The sequence below is a fragment of the Periplaneta americana genome, chromosome 14, assembly GCF_040183065.1.
Source record: "Periplaneta americana isolate PAMFEO1 chromosome 14, P.americana_PAMFEO1_priV1, whole genome shotgun sequence".
NCBI classification, from domain to species: Eukaryota; Metazoa; Arthropoda; class Insecta; order Blattodea; family Blattidae; genus Periplaneta; species Periplaneta americana.
This window is the reverse complement of record NC_091130.1, coordinates 30,726,324-30,741,017: the sequence shown is the minus strand read 5'-3', so window position 1 is coordinate 30,741,017 and position 14,694 is coordinate 30,726,324. Positions and strand designations below refer to the sequence as shown.

Below are 14,694 nucleotides of genomic sequence, written 5' to 3'. Positions count from 1 at the left end.
ACCGGTATCTTCCATCTACGACTCGACTTCCCCAAAGGTCTTTTTCCTCTCAGGTCTCCCAACTAACACTCTATACACATTTCTGGATTCACCCATACGTGCTACATGTCTTGCCAAATATTTTCCTAAGCACCTGATTCTCGAATACCCTTAACCTCTGTTCCTCTCTCAAAGTGACAGTCCAAGTTTCACAACTATATAGATCAACCGGTAATATAAATGTTTTATAAATTTTAACTTTCAGATTTTTTGAAAGCACACTAAATGACAAAAACTTCTCAATCGAATAATAGCAGGCATTTCCCATATTTATTCTGCGTTTAATTTCCTCTCGAGTGTCACTGTTGCTTCAAAAAAATTACAAGTTTTCCAAAACAAAATTTTAAGATTCATCACAGGACTTCCTAGAGTAACTCCTGTTAGATTGATTCATGAAGAACTAGAAATTCCGACAATTCAAGAATTTATTTCAAATCAAGCCTTCTGCACGTACACTAAGTCGTACAGCAGCACAAACCCACTAATTTCTTCACTAGGAAATTACAACCCTGCATTAGACAAACATAAAAGACCTAAGAGCGTACTCCACCCTCTAGCTTGGAACGACAACGTACAAGACGAATACCAACTTGAACACTAAATAACCACTTGACTCTACACACAGACAAGGCTATTAATGCACTAATAATGTTATTTCTCTGTTTCAGGGTCAACACGTTATTGGCAGCATAGATGCATTGTTCTAATTGTTAACACTTTCTATGGACCTTTAATGTATGTGTATATTGAATAATGATTAAATCAAAACCTCCCACCCGAACATATTCCAACCACACTATAGCCAATTGGCTTGTCGTCAGCACGACATCTCATCCTGCTCTAGGTTTTTCCGTGGTTTCCCTTGAGCAATAAGACAAATGTCGGGATGAGCCCTAAAAGAAATGGGCCACGGACCACTTCCCTTCCCCCACTCTTTCTCTTCTACTATCACAAAGAACTTGCTAATTTCTTAGATACCAACCCTGAATTATGATAATAGGGGAACATAAATATATTGTAAGCTCACAGGGCTAACGGCTTCGAAGCTGGGTACCTGGTTCTAATGAAGTGCACTGGTAGCAATCTAAAACATGGGGGCATGAGATAGTTACTCTGCCTGTCATTAAAAATTCACTTCACTAAATCCCCAAGGTAAAAAAAAAAAGGGGGATTTAAATTTTTCCACCTCTTGAAAGGATAAATTTCCAATTTTTGTATTTCTATTTCATCACGAGACATACTGATATACTTCGTCTTTTCGGGATTTACTTCCAAATCTATCTCCTTACTTGCTTCGACTAATAATAATAATAATAATAATAATAATAATAATAATAATAATAATAATAACAACAACAGTATAAGACGTGGTCACTTCCTCTTTCTGAAAAATTTAAATGTTACTTAGGCATACTGTTAAGTTCCGTGACACTGGGTCATTGTCATTACCTCACCGAGCCTTCCTTCACCTTAACCTCAGCCTTAGCCTTAGTAGAATCACAGAATGAACAAACATGCACGTTTTGTGCGGGACTCTGCTTTCTCAGTCACACTTTTTCAACAGCACGTCGGATTAATTATTTAGTTACTATTTACGTGGCGCTTAAGTGTACGCATCAGTTCATACGCGCAGATTTAACACTGCATAGAAGTCACGGTTATAGATTCGAGTCCCGTCTGGCGTATCAGGTTTGTCCACGTTAATATAATACGCTGTCATGATATACGAAGGAGGACATTTAGCATCGCTTTCACCCTATGTCATTGGAGCAGTGATAGTAAGTCGAAGGAAATTTCCCTTTTTGGGGAAATTCAGCTATAGATTTTAAATGAGAGGGGAAAAGGGATATTTTTTTATAATTTTATCTGTATTTCGGGGATATTTATGACTTTTGAAAAATTAAAAAATATATACCTACCATTTACTAGACATCCTTGACAAAATAAAACAGATAATTAAGTTCAACAATATATATCGTGTAAAAATGTTACTGAACCAACAATGTGAGCAGCTATGACTTTTGCATACTTACTTACAAATGGCTTTTAAGGAACCCGGAGGTTCATTGCCGCCCTCACATAAGCTCGCCATCGGTCCCTATTCTAAGCTAGATGAATCCCTTCCCTACCATCATATTCCACATCTCTCAAATCTATTCTAATATTATCCTCCCATTTACGCCTTGGCCTCCCCAAAGATCTTTTCCCCTCAGGTCTTCCGACTAACACTATATGCATTTCTGGATTCACCCATACATGCAAAACACCCTGCTCATCTCAAACGTCTGGATTTAATGTTCCTAATTATGTCAGATGAAGAATACAATGCGTGCAGTTCTGCGTTGTGTAACTTTCTCCAATCTCCTGTAACTTCATCTCTCTCAACCCCAAATATTTTCCTAAGCATCTTATTCTAGAACATTCTTAAACTCTGAATAATTTTCAAGGAAAAATTGTTCCGGGGTCGGGTATCGATCCCGGGACCCTTCGCTTAGCGCGCGAACGCTCTACCGACTGAGCTACCCCAGGAACTATACACGACACCGTCACAAATTTCAAGAATCGATACCCGGCCCCGGAACAATTTTTCCTTGAAATTATTCAAACCTGCTTTACAGGGAGCTACTACCTGAAAGCCAGATTTGTATAATTCTTAAACTCTGTTTCTCTCTCAAAGTGAGGGTCCAAGTTTCACAACCATACAGAACAACCGGTAATATAACTGTTTTACAAATTGTAACTTTCAGATTTTTCGAGGGCAGATTGGATGATAAAAGCTTCTCAACCGAATAATAACAGACATTTCCCATATTAATTTTGCGTTTAATTTCCTATCGAATGTAATTTATATTTGCTACTGTTGCTCCAAGGTACTTGAATTTTTCCGCCTTTTCAAAGAATAAATTTCCAATTTTTATATTTTCATTTCGTACTATGTTCTGGTCACGAGACATAATAATATACTTTGTATGAATTTTGCATGCTACCAAGAATTATTTGGAACTACATTTTCTTGAAATTTGAGTGCCAAGAGCTGTTAAATTGGAAAGTTGAATAGTAGTGAAAAAGACATCTACTGAATTTCGGTCAAAATCTGAAAATGTTTATAACATCATGATGGGATTTTTTTACTCCTGTTATAGATGTAGAAACGCCCAACGTTTTAAGGGGCTACACAACTTCATCACTAGATCGGCAGGGAAAGGGATGTCTACCATTTGGATTAATTGTTACTTATTCTGGCTCTCTTGGTTATTCGTCTTGACCAATACAATGTTAAGAAGAAATTTACTCTCTGAAAGAGAATTTAAAGAGAAGGAAATGGGAAGTTTTGTCAAAAGGACTTACCATCACTGTAGTGGAGTTTCGCCATGTGTTCGTCTAGTAACTGGAAAGCAAAAGAAATAAATATGAGTGCCAAGTAAACCAGATTTGATATGGGAGAAGCCTTCAATATCATTTATTTATTTATTCATTCATTCATTTATTCATTTACTTATTCATTAATTAATTTATTTATTTATACCGATATACGGCTCTGTGGTTAGCGTATGTCATGCAAGAGATCCGTCATTCGATCTCCGGTGTGGGCAACAGAAGATACATATGTTCCACCAGAATAGGAGTGACTGTAGTACTAGTCTTACGGCCCCTCTTCTGCACAAAAGGAAAGAAAAACCAAAGCTAGGTCTTCCCAGTGTTTTCTTCCCTATAGAAGTTTTTAATACGATTTTGAACTCTTTTTGTTTTTTTGTCTTCTATGACTTTTAAAACTTTCCAAATCCGTAACAAAAGTAATGGATTAGACCAAGAAACTTGGTTCGTCTCTAAAGTGAACTAAAGCTTCGGTTTTGGTATGCGGAGCTCATAGCAGAATGAACGTCCTCATGATTGCTATCAATTGCAATTAACGAGTCTCCTTATTTACAATGATGGACGATGGGGCAGATCGCCAGCTACGACGATCATCGCTCTTGATTAATTCTGAATCAACTTCAAGACGATCACACAGGTCTTGTACCTATTCACTAAAGAAGAGTTAAAATAAGTATATTATTGAGTCCTACAGTTCCAAAATGTGCCTTAACCACTTTTATGCTTTTTCACAAATCAAGAAAAACTTTTTTCCATTTGTTATGTTAAAATAATAATTTTTTCACTCTTTAAAATAAATACTTCATAGTATATAGGTCAGGAATAGAAGCTCATTAACCTACTTTCTTCAGTAAGGTTTTTATTTAAATGTTAAAATTGAAGAAGGCAAGTTTTGGAAACAACATAGTTGGATAAGGCATGATTTGGAAAAAAAAATCTTCAATGCGAATTAAGTTATGTATTACAAGACTTGAAATCAAAAGTTACACATTGTTAAAAAAGTAGTTTAATGTCAATGATTAGTATAAAAGAAATTGAAAAGTAACTAAAAAAACTCAAAATACTCTTATAATTAGAAAGTCAATGTAAATTAAATTTTGTATTACAAGACTTCAAATAAAAAGTTATACATTGTTAATGAAGCAAATGACGAACATCTCCATTTCTGAAGGAATCTTGAAACTGAAAAACAAGAAGCTCTTTCACAATTAAACATTCCCAACAACGCAGAACCACATTCGATGACAGGCTGAAGTTTAAGATCTGAGTTACGGCGGAGGTCGTTTAATAATTGGTGTCGTCTTCCACAAAAGGTAAAGGAGTGGTGACTTACAATGAAGATCCGAAAAACAACTCTTGGATTAGTAATGGAAGAGGGATATCATCTTCAGAGTGGACCAATGCCATAAAGATGTCCACAAACATCGCAGCAGTACGATCTGTGCCAGGTCGTTCCTTCCAAGATCAAAGTTGTCGTCATCCAGGATGCAGCGAAGTAGAAACCCTTGGACATGTTTTGGGTTATTGCTCTAAAGGGGAACTACTGAGGAACAATCGCCACCATAAAGTGAGAAGCTCCATCGCAACCACTCTTCGGAAGGCAAAGTGGGAAGTTTACGATGAAGTGCACTGCTTGGCTGAGAATCGGTCAAACAGAAGAGCAGACATTGTAGCCATCGATTGCCGGAATCAAAGAAGCCCCATTCTTGACCCCACTGTCCGTTTTGAGGATGATGATCAACAAGCTAATAACATTAACGATGAAAAGAAGTCTATTTACAATCCATGTATTCCTCACTTCAGTGAGAGACACAAAATGAATATTAATACATGGGAAGTGAAAGGACTTCTTTTTGACGCCTTGGGAACTTCATTTAAGTTAACCAAAACCATTCTCCTTTCTCTTAAATTTTCTAATGAGGATATTAACAAAATTTGTCTAATGGTATTGAGAGATTCATTATCCATTTTACACAATCACTTGTATAAAACTATGTAATATATTTTTTTTACCTCATTTCATTACTCTTCATTGTACTTTCATTCAGATGTTTCTCCAAAATCAAATTGTACTTTATTTTTAAATTTATCTTTGTTCTGTATTCTCTCCGCAAATCATACTGTATCTTATTTTTAATTTAACCTTTGCTTTGTATTCTGGATCCTAGTCGTCAGCCGTAGATGTCTGCCAGATGTCCCAAATTGTGGAATTAGTAGGTTCCAGTTAACTGTGCGTTTTCCCGTGTTTACCGGATGTTATCTGAAACTGCAAGCTACCAAGTGTTTCATTGAGGTCGGAAAGAGAACCTGATATGGATTTACAATTCATGGCATCCATAAGAGCAATAGAAATTTGTCTTGCTTTGTATTCTGGATCCTAGTCGTCAGCCGTAGATGTCTGCCAGATGTCCCAAATTGTGGAATTAGTAGGTTCCAGTTAACTGTGCGTTTTCCCGTGTTTACCGGATGTTATCTGAAACTGCAAGCTACCAAGTGTTTCATTGAGGTCGGAAAGAGAACCTGATATGGATTTACAATTCATGGCATCCATAAGAGCAATAGAAATTTGTCTTGCGTAATTATTTTATTTTCTTACTCAGTTCGTATTTGGCAGCATTTTCAATAATGTATTCTATACTTACTTACAAATGGCTTTCAAGGAACCCGAAGGTTCACTGCCGCCCTCACATAAGCCCACCATCGGTCCCTATCCTGTGCAAGATTAATCCAGTCTCCATCATCATATCCCACCTCCCTCAAATCCATTTTAATATTATCCTCCCATCTACGTCTCGGCATCCCCAAAGGTCTTTTTCCCTTCGGTCTCCCAACTAACACTGTATATGCATTTCTGGATTCGCCCATACGTGCTACATGCCCTGCCCATCTCAAACGTCTGGATTTAATGTTCCTAATTATGTCAGGTGAAGAATGCAATGCGTGCAGTTCTGTGTTGTGTAACTTTCTCCATTCTCCTGTAACTTCATCCGCTTAGCCCCAAATATTTTCCTAAGCACCTTATTCTCAAACACCTTTAACCTATGTTCCTCTCTCAAAGTGAGAGTCCAAGTTTCACAACCATACAGAACAACCGGTAATATAACTGTTTTTCAGATTTTTTGACAGCAGACTAGATGATAAAAGCTTCTCAACCGAATAATGTATTCTATCACAATTCTAAAATGTAAAAATAGGTCTATAATACCTCTGTCCATTTAAAAGTTCGCCCATCAGTAACTTCCCAACCGTTACATTTCGAACATAGATGTATAAGATTCTCTTGCATTTATTTCGCTGACTTTCCTACTTTATACTTCGTGGCATGTTAAACTATGGAAGGATTAAATGATATACGGTATACTACTCGGACAACTGATTTTCCATTTGGCAGAGAGTGATTTTGGGCAGTAGCTCAATATGATTAGGCTAGAAATTTGAAGCAAACTAAGAGTAACATTGAGTCATTGATTCAATCGCTCGGAGATAAAGCCAGTGTCTGAATCCATCCTATCCCCAATATGGAACTGCCACTGCTCGGTTGTTCCCTGGAAACCTGTCTGCGACACCGATTCGCAGATACCATTCACATAGGTCAGAGAGGTACATTTCCGTTTTGTAGGGTCTCATTAGTCACAACGCGCGCGTATTCACGGCAGCCATTGTACAACAGCAAGCACATGCTTTATGGACCTTGTTCCAGTCTGATGGGCATTACTCACGGCAAGGCAAGTACAATTCTCCGTACACATTCACGAGTAGTCCTTTTACCGTATGCAAGCCATGCAATAAATGCACGGCCTTATGCGTATGCATATAATTATTCACTTAACAGCATTCTTTAGCTACAGAGGTTATTCAGTCAATGAAATAATAAATATTCAATGATAAAGCAATGGTCGAAAGAGAATGAGATGGAAACAGATATTCTCGGAAACAAATCAGCCACAATGGCACCACAAATCTAACTAGGTAAGCTGATAAGTGAATCTTGCCACTTTGACGTACTCACCTGAAACGATGGACAGACGGGAGGATGATCGGTGTATGTATGGATGGAAGTGGGCAGATGGATGGGGGATGACGATGACAAACGGGTGTATAGACGGATCATAGACAAGTGGGTGGATGGATGGATAAATGATGGACAGATGGGTGAATGGATGGATGATGAATATACGAGTGAGTGGATGGATGGTGGATGGACAGGTGAATGGATGGATGGATGGATGGACGGATGTTGGATGAACGGGTGAATGGATGGATGAACGACTGGGTGAATGGATGGATGATGAATGGACGCATGGACGGATGAACGGGTGAATGGATTGATGGATGGATGGATGAACGGGTGAGCGGATGGATGGATGGACGTGTGAGAGGGTGGATGGATAACGGACGGGTGGATGGAAGGATGGACGTGTGAGAGGATGGATGGATGATGGACGGGGGAGTGATTGGATGGACAGGTGGGTGGATGGATGGATGGATGGATGATGGACGTGTGGGTGAATGGATGGGTGGATGAATGGATGTTTATATTACTTTGTCCATGTGGCAGCCCTCTAATGAGGGAAGTTCTGTAAATTAAATTAAATAGAAAATAACTACAGCCATCTAAAAACAGAAATGTTACATTTACATAGGTCTACTTTACACACTACAGGAATAATTCCTGTAATTTACTTTAATAGAAGTCATACGACGCCAGATGGCCAACTCAGCAAATATTCATATTCTAGACAGGATTCTAAATCAAGACCATTTCACTTGAAGTCAAGCTATAGACTTTTATACGTACTATATGACTACTGCTGGCTTAGAAGTCATTATTGGACTCAGAAAAGCTATTGACAGGCTTCGGCCAGATATCCCAGTTAATCGTCAACGTCCTAAGTGGAATTCGATAGCACGTCGTTGGAACGCGGAGAGCTAATGGCTCGATTACCGCAGCTGGCATGAAACATACAAATTATGTGAATATCAACGGTTCACATGCAAATTTGTCGCAGGTTGCATGTGAAACGGCTAAGAACTAAAGGCGTGCCCTAACTACCATGCCAGCGTTCTCGGAACCACAAATCGAGTCTGAGACCATCAATAAATCAGAGTATGAACGCATTTGTAACGCTATTGTGGTTATAGAAGGTTCGACACAATTTCTAAAGCAATATCCAATCCTATACGACATTAATCACATCCAATTCATATATTTTTACTTACTACCAGTACCAAAACATCAGGAATAGCAGAACAGATTTTGTGCACTAAAAATTTAATACAAAAAAGCAATAAAGATGACACGTAAGTCTACTATCTCTTTCATAAGTTTTACTCATTTCGTAACAATACATTATTTCTTTTATTAATAAATGGAATGAGGCATACGTTTGCCCCATATATACAGGGTGTTAGAAAATAACGTTTACAACGTTTCAGGGATAATAGAGGAGGTAAAAACAAATATCTTTTTTAAGTGATAAAACTTTGGCAGATGCGCCGTTTATTGCGTACGTAAGTGCTAGTATAATCCATAAAAAACAAGACCAATTGTCGTTTTAGAGGTGACGTTCAAACTGCCGTCCATTGAAGGCAATGCACAACTGGTACCTTCGTACTATGGAGTGTGTGCAACGCTCAAAAAGGTCAACATTGTCTCTAATAACATGTGCAGCTTCAACAACGCGAGCAACTAAGTCTTCTGCCGTATTGATCGGTGTCTCATACACAAAATGTTTCACGTCTCCCCACAAAAATAAATTCAGTGGTGTTAGGTCCGGTGATCGAGGTGGCCACGGTACCGGCCCACCCCTGCCAATCCAACGAACGGGGAATGTAGCATTTAGGTGGTTTCTGACACAACAATCAAAGTGTGGAGGGGTACCGTCATGCTGAAACCATATTCGTTCTCTGATGTTCAACGGGATATTTTCTTAAAGTTCTGATAGGACGTCGGTTAGAAAACAAAATAATTACCACCACGGAGACTGTTAGGGGCCCTACAAGATGGTCGTACACAAACAGAGCTAACCAGTGTGTGTTGTGACGGAAGTCAAGTCATCTATCCTTCAGGCCATCTAGCAGCAAAACAGCGCATTTGCTAAAGTTTTGTCACTTAAACGATGTTTGTTTTTACCTCCTCTACCATCCCTGAAACGTTGTAAACGTTATTTTTAACATCTTGTATAAAAAAGAAGATACAACACTAAGTAGAAATTATAGACATACATACATACATACATACATACATACATACATACATACATACATACATACATTGGGACATGCTGTTCGACTAATATTAAAAAAAATACATATAATTATATGTGTATATATGTATGTGTATGTTCTGACCATGGGTAGATCTTTCACTGCAAACCCAACATTATCCAATCTTTCATATTTTCTGCCTTCTTCTTAGTCTCCGCATATGATCCACATATCTTAATGTCGTCTATTATCTGATATCTTCTTTTGCCCCGAACTCTTCTCCCGTTCACCATTTCTTCCAGTGCATCCTTCAATACGCAGTTTCTTCTCAGCCAGTAACCCAAACAAGTCCTTTCTCTCTTTCTGATCAGTTTCAGCATCATTCTTTCTTCACCCACTCTTTCCAACATAACCTCATTTCTTATTCTGTCTACCCACTTCACACGCTCCATTCTTCTCCATATCCACATTTCTAGTTGTTTCTCTTCACTTCGTCGTAATGTCCATGTTTCTGCCCCTTATAATCCCATATTCCACACAAAGGATTTCACTAGTCCCTTCCTTAGTTCTTTTTCCAGAGGTCCGCAGAAGATGCTCCTTTTTCTAGTAAAAGCTTCCTTTGCCATTGATATCCCCCTTTTGACTTCCTAGCTGCAGTTCATGTTACTGCTTATAGTACATCCCAAATATTTGAAGCTGTTCACTTGCTCTACTGTCTCATTTAGAATTCGCAAGTTTACCTTCTTTATTTTTCTTACGACAACCATGGCCTTCGTCTTGTTTGCATTTATCTTCAGCCCATACTGCTCACAGCTGTCATTTAGCTCCAGTAGCATATCCTCTTCTGCTAACAACTCCATATATGTAGAGGCATATGCCTTCCAATTCCTGTTAGTCTCCTTCCACCTCGCATAGTATATTTTCTGCTCATCTAAAACTTCTCGGCCAATACATTTACTGTTTGCACCGAAGAAGAGGAACGGCTACTAAGTGCCGAAGGGTGGAGAATTAAACGTTTAATCGATCTTGCTACACTCTCCCACTATAATCAACTTCAATCAGACACTTCACGTGCTTCAGTTTCTACTTTCTCGACGTGTCCCGACTGTAATCCAATTCGATCGAACACAAGTTATGTGTAGCGAGGGCGTTCCTCGAGTACACGTGAACTCGCAAAGCTTCTTACCAATCTCTTCCTTCCACAACCTCCTTCAAATCCAATATTGCTGGAAGTAGACCGGCATGCGTCAATAAGCCATCGACAGCTTAATCTCCTATACCGGTTATCATGTCGTCCTCAATTCCTATAAATGGTGGGCAATACTACATAACGCTGCGCCGCGCCGTCCCTTTCAGAAGACGTTCAACGCAATTGAAATTCGGATCCAACATTTCTTCAACTGATTCAACCCAAGAAAAAAAAGTGACATATAGGCACTTTTTCAATGTCATATTCGTTTTTTTTAGTAGGTTATATTACGACGCTTTATCAACATCTTAGGTTATTTAGCGTCTGAATGAGATGAAGGTGATAATGCCGGTGAAATGAGTCCGGGGTCCAAAACCGAAAGTTACCCAGCATTTGCTCATATTGGGTTGAGGGAAAACCCCGGAAAAAACCTCAACCAGGTAACTTGCCCCGACCGGGAATCGAACCCGGGCCACCTGGTTTCGCGGCCAGACGCGCTGACCGTTACTCCACAGATGCTGGCCCATATTCGTAATCAGGACATACAAATTATATAAAAATAGTTATTCTTGTCCGAAAACCTTGTTGAGTAGTGTAATTAAGTAATAGATAATTTCTTAAAGAAAGCAGTTTCAGAATATAGACCTATTACCTACGTAATTTAATATATATACAGAGTGTGTCATAAGTATATTTATGCTCGACCATGCCGAAATGTACTAATTATACACCTGGTAGCAGTCCTTTAATGCATGTCATTAAAGTACACCTACTCATTAAAGTACAGGTCTTCAGCCAATGATAACTCAGCTTACATGTGTTTAGCCAATGAGAAGTCAGCTTTGTACCGTTATAAAACCGCAAGTATCGAATATTCTCGGATATGCAATCGAAAGAGAATTAGCGAAAAGTCACGGAGGCTGAAATCCAATACTGTCGCAGAAGGTCATGTTCTGTTACTATAATAATTAGCGTTAATTGTAAATAATATTCAAATAAATTCAATTTGTCATCTCGTTTTTCAATGTCGAATTCAATAATCAAAGTTATACCACGTTTAACGGGATTACACAAGGTCAATGACATTATTGTTCCTCGGAAAAAATCAATACTTTCGCGTCTGCGCACATCTCACAATTCAAAACCTAGAATAAGGTCACTTCCGATCTTGTCAGATACAAATAAAATGTATACATCTGAATACCGGTAATTTCAAGTTAGAAATATGGTCGAGCATAAAAAGTCGTATGAAACTCGCCTATAAAGGTAATTAAGAAGCTCGTATGAAAATTATGAAACTCGCTTGCGCTCGTTTCATAAACATCCATACTCGCTTTCTTAATTACTATCATTATAGGCTCGTTGCATAATGTACTATTGTAAAACGTATGAGCGTGCTCCTGGATCAAATATAAGAACAATTTCTTACATGAAAATTTGACGGAAAATGTTTATTTATTTGAGTAGTAGTGATTTTTCTTTTCATAAGTATCTGATCATTTGGTCTGAGAATATACCGTTATGCTACCAGTGCGCTTCGTGCGCCTCTAATTTTGAGTATGTCTCAGAGTTGGGGTGAGTCTTTCATTCGTTTGAACTCATGCTTATCATCACGGTAAGTTAGTCCTCAGCATTTTGGTGGTTGAAGCCACTCCTTTGACTTCGACACAACTATCTGCTAAAGAAAAATAATTTAGAGACATCATTTTCTTTGTTAAAGAAAAATTGCACTATTTTAAAGACATTTTATTTTCTACCTGTAGAAAATACACCTAATGTAACATTGACAAGTATCAGCCTTTTTATTTCACTGTTAATATGATGGTGTATTACGTTTTTGTTTCACATAATTTTTCATTTCATATATTGTTGCAGTGAATAACAAACCATATTTTTTAAATTTTCAAAGGAGAATGATTGCGTGTTGCTAGAAAACACAGCCTTACAGCTAGAGAAACTTCGTTCCACTTCTGCAGAAACAATGAGGACATATTTGAAATATTTTACAGAAGCATTATCTATCTCAAAATTTGTATCGTTATTTAAAATTTCCTCACATGAAACTGTCACAAATTTTATATAGAGTTAAATATCCATAATATTTATCCAGTATTCTTTTAATCTTGTTTGCTACATTTTTTTCTATTTCGTGTTCAAACTATTCAGTTTCGTCACAATATCATTGACTACATGTTATTTTCTGTCTGTAGAAAATACACCTAATATAATATTGACACGTATCAGCCTTATTATTTCATTACGTTAATATGATGGTGTATTACATTTTTGTTTTACATAATTTTTTATTTCATATATTGTTGCAGTGAATAAAAAAGCACATTTTCAAATTTTCGAAGGAGAATGTTTACCTGTTGCCAGAAAACACAGCCTTATATCTAGAGAAACTTCGTTCCACTCCTGCAGAAACAATGGGGGCATATTTGAAATATTTTACACAAGCATTATTTATCTCAAAATCTGCATCATTATTATAAATTTCCTCATTTGAAATTAAGTCACATATTTCGTCCTCTTCATCTTGCTATTATTCTTCTTTACAAGACGTTGAATGTTGCCTGTTACGAATAGCAGTATTCGGCCGTAATGTAACCGATCAACTGAAGTTCACTGCTGAACGAAACACACTGAAATCCCCCACCCCAAGAAATTACGTACCAGCACCTAAAGTCACAGGCTTATGGAGCGCAATGCAACGGCATACAATTCTTAGCCTTACTGATCATATTATTGTATTGTTTTTGTTTTGATTTTGTACCAGTGTTTGTTTACAAATAACACAGTGACAAGACAGTAATACATTTTTTTTGTTTAGATTGGACGCGGTGGTCCAATGCCTTGGCCACCCAGATCACCCGACCTCACCCCATTACATTTTACCTTTGGGGTCACTTGAAGGCTGTCGTCTATGCAGCACCAGTGGATGATGCAGAGGAGCTACTGCAACGTGTTGAAAATGCATGCCAATTGATGCGTGATGACAATATCGTGTTTGAGCGAACTCGCCAGTCGTGTGTACGTCGTGCTCAGGCATGTCTAAACAATGGAGGGGGACACATTGAGCACCTTTTGTAAACGTTAAATGACAAGTTTCCAGACATGTACTTGTGACACAACAAAAAAAAACAAAAACAAAATATGACCATTTCTCCAATAAATAAGAATTTTCCGTCAAATTTTCATATAAGGAATTGTTCTTGGCTCTTCATGGGTGTTACGCCACGGATTACTATTGTCTTTCTTGGACATTATTTCCGATTAAATTAATTTGCAGATAGTAGATATGACCATAATGATGACTGGTTTAGCAGATATCGTTGTATACAGACACTTAAGTAGGAACACATTTTTCAGTATCAAACGTGTATTTACGCGTGCGTATGTGTAGTACACATTACAATTTTTCATAGCTGTGAAAAGATTTTAAGTTCAGAGTAAAAGAAAAATAACAGACAAAAAACGAATTCAATGCAAGACTACAACAAAAAATTAAATTCTGTAAGATGAAAAAGGTTTGAGTATCCCTCAATAGTAATGTTGTAGTACAGTTCTTGTAAAGGAGAAATGTATGAAGACAAAGTAGATAGTAAACAGGCGCAATTAAGTTACAATGTAATCACGGGAAGATGAATAATGAATAATGGATTACGAGTCCTTAGAGCGTCTCATCGCACAACTTCAAGTGGGTCCATTGTGCCTCTTTAAGGGTTATTACTTAAGATACACTGTGTTGCCTACGAAGTGCCAGATAATCCTGAAGCTTCTCCATTTAATATATTCTGGGTGCAAACCGAGTCCAGTTTAGGAATCATAGAAACTAGTTCCATTAATGAAAATGTGTCTCAGTGAAACGCACAGCAGAGTCC

The 14,694-nt window shown here is 37.8% G+C and overlaps 1 protein-coding gene across 8 annotated transcripts in view; it reads right to left on the bottom strand.

Moving 5' to 3' along the window:
* Spn (Spinophilin) overlaps window positions 1-14,694 on the bottom strand; it is a 595,298-nt gene that overhangs the window by 448,672 nt on the left and 131,932 nt on the right. For 7 of the 8 annotated variants that reach the window (XM_069845172.1, XM_069845171.1, XM_069845175.1 and 4 more), the window contains exon 2: window positions 3,388-3,427. The exons of the other annotated variant lie outside the window; for it this stretch is intronic. The gene's annotated coding sequence lies outside the window, so the exon portion shown is untranslated. The remainder of the gene's footprint in view (window positions 1-3,387; window positions 3,428-14,694) is intronic. 8 annotated transcript variants of the gene reach the window in all.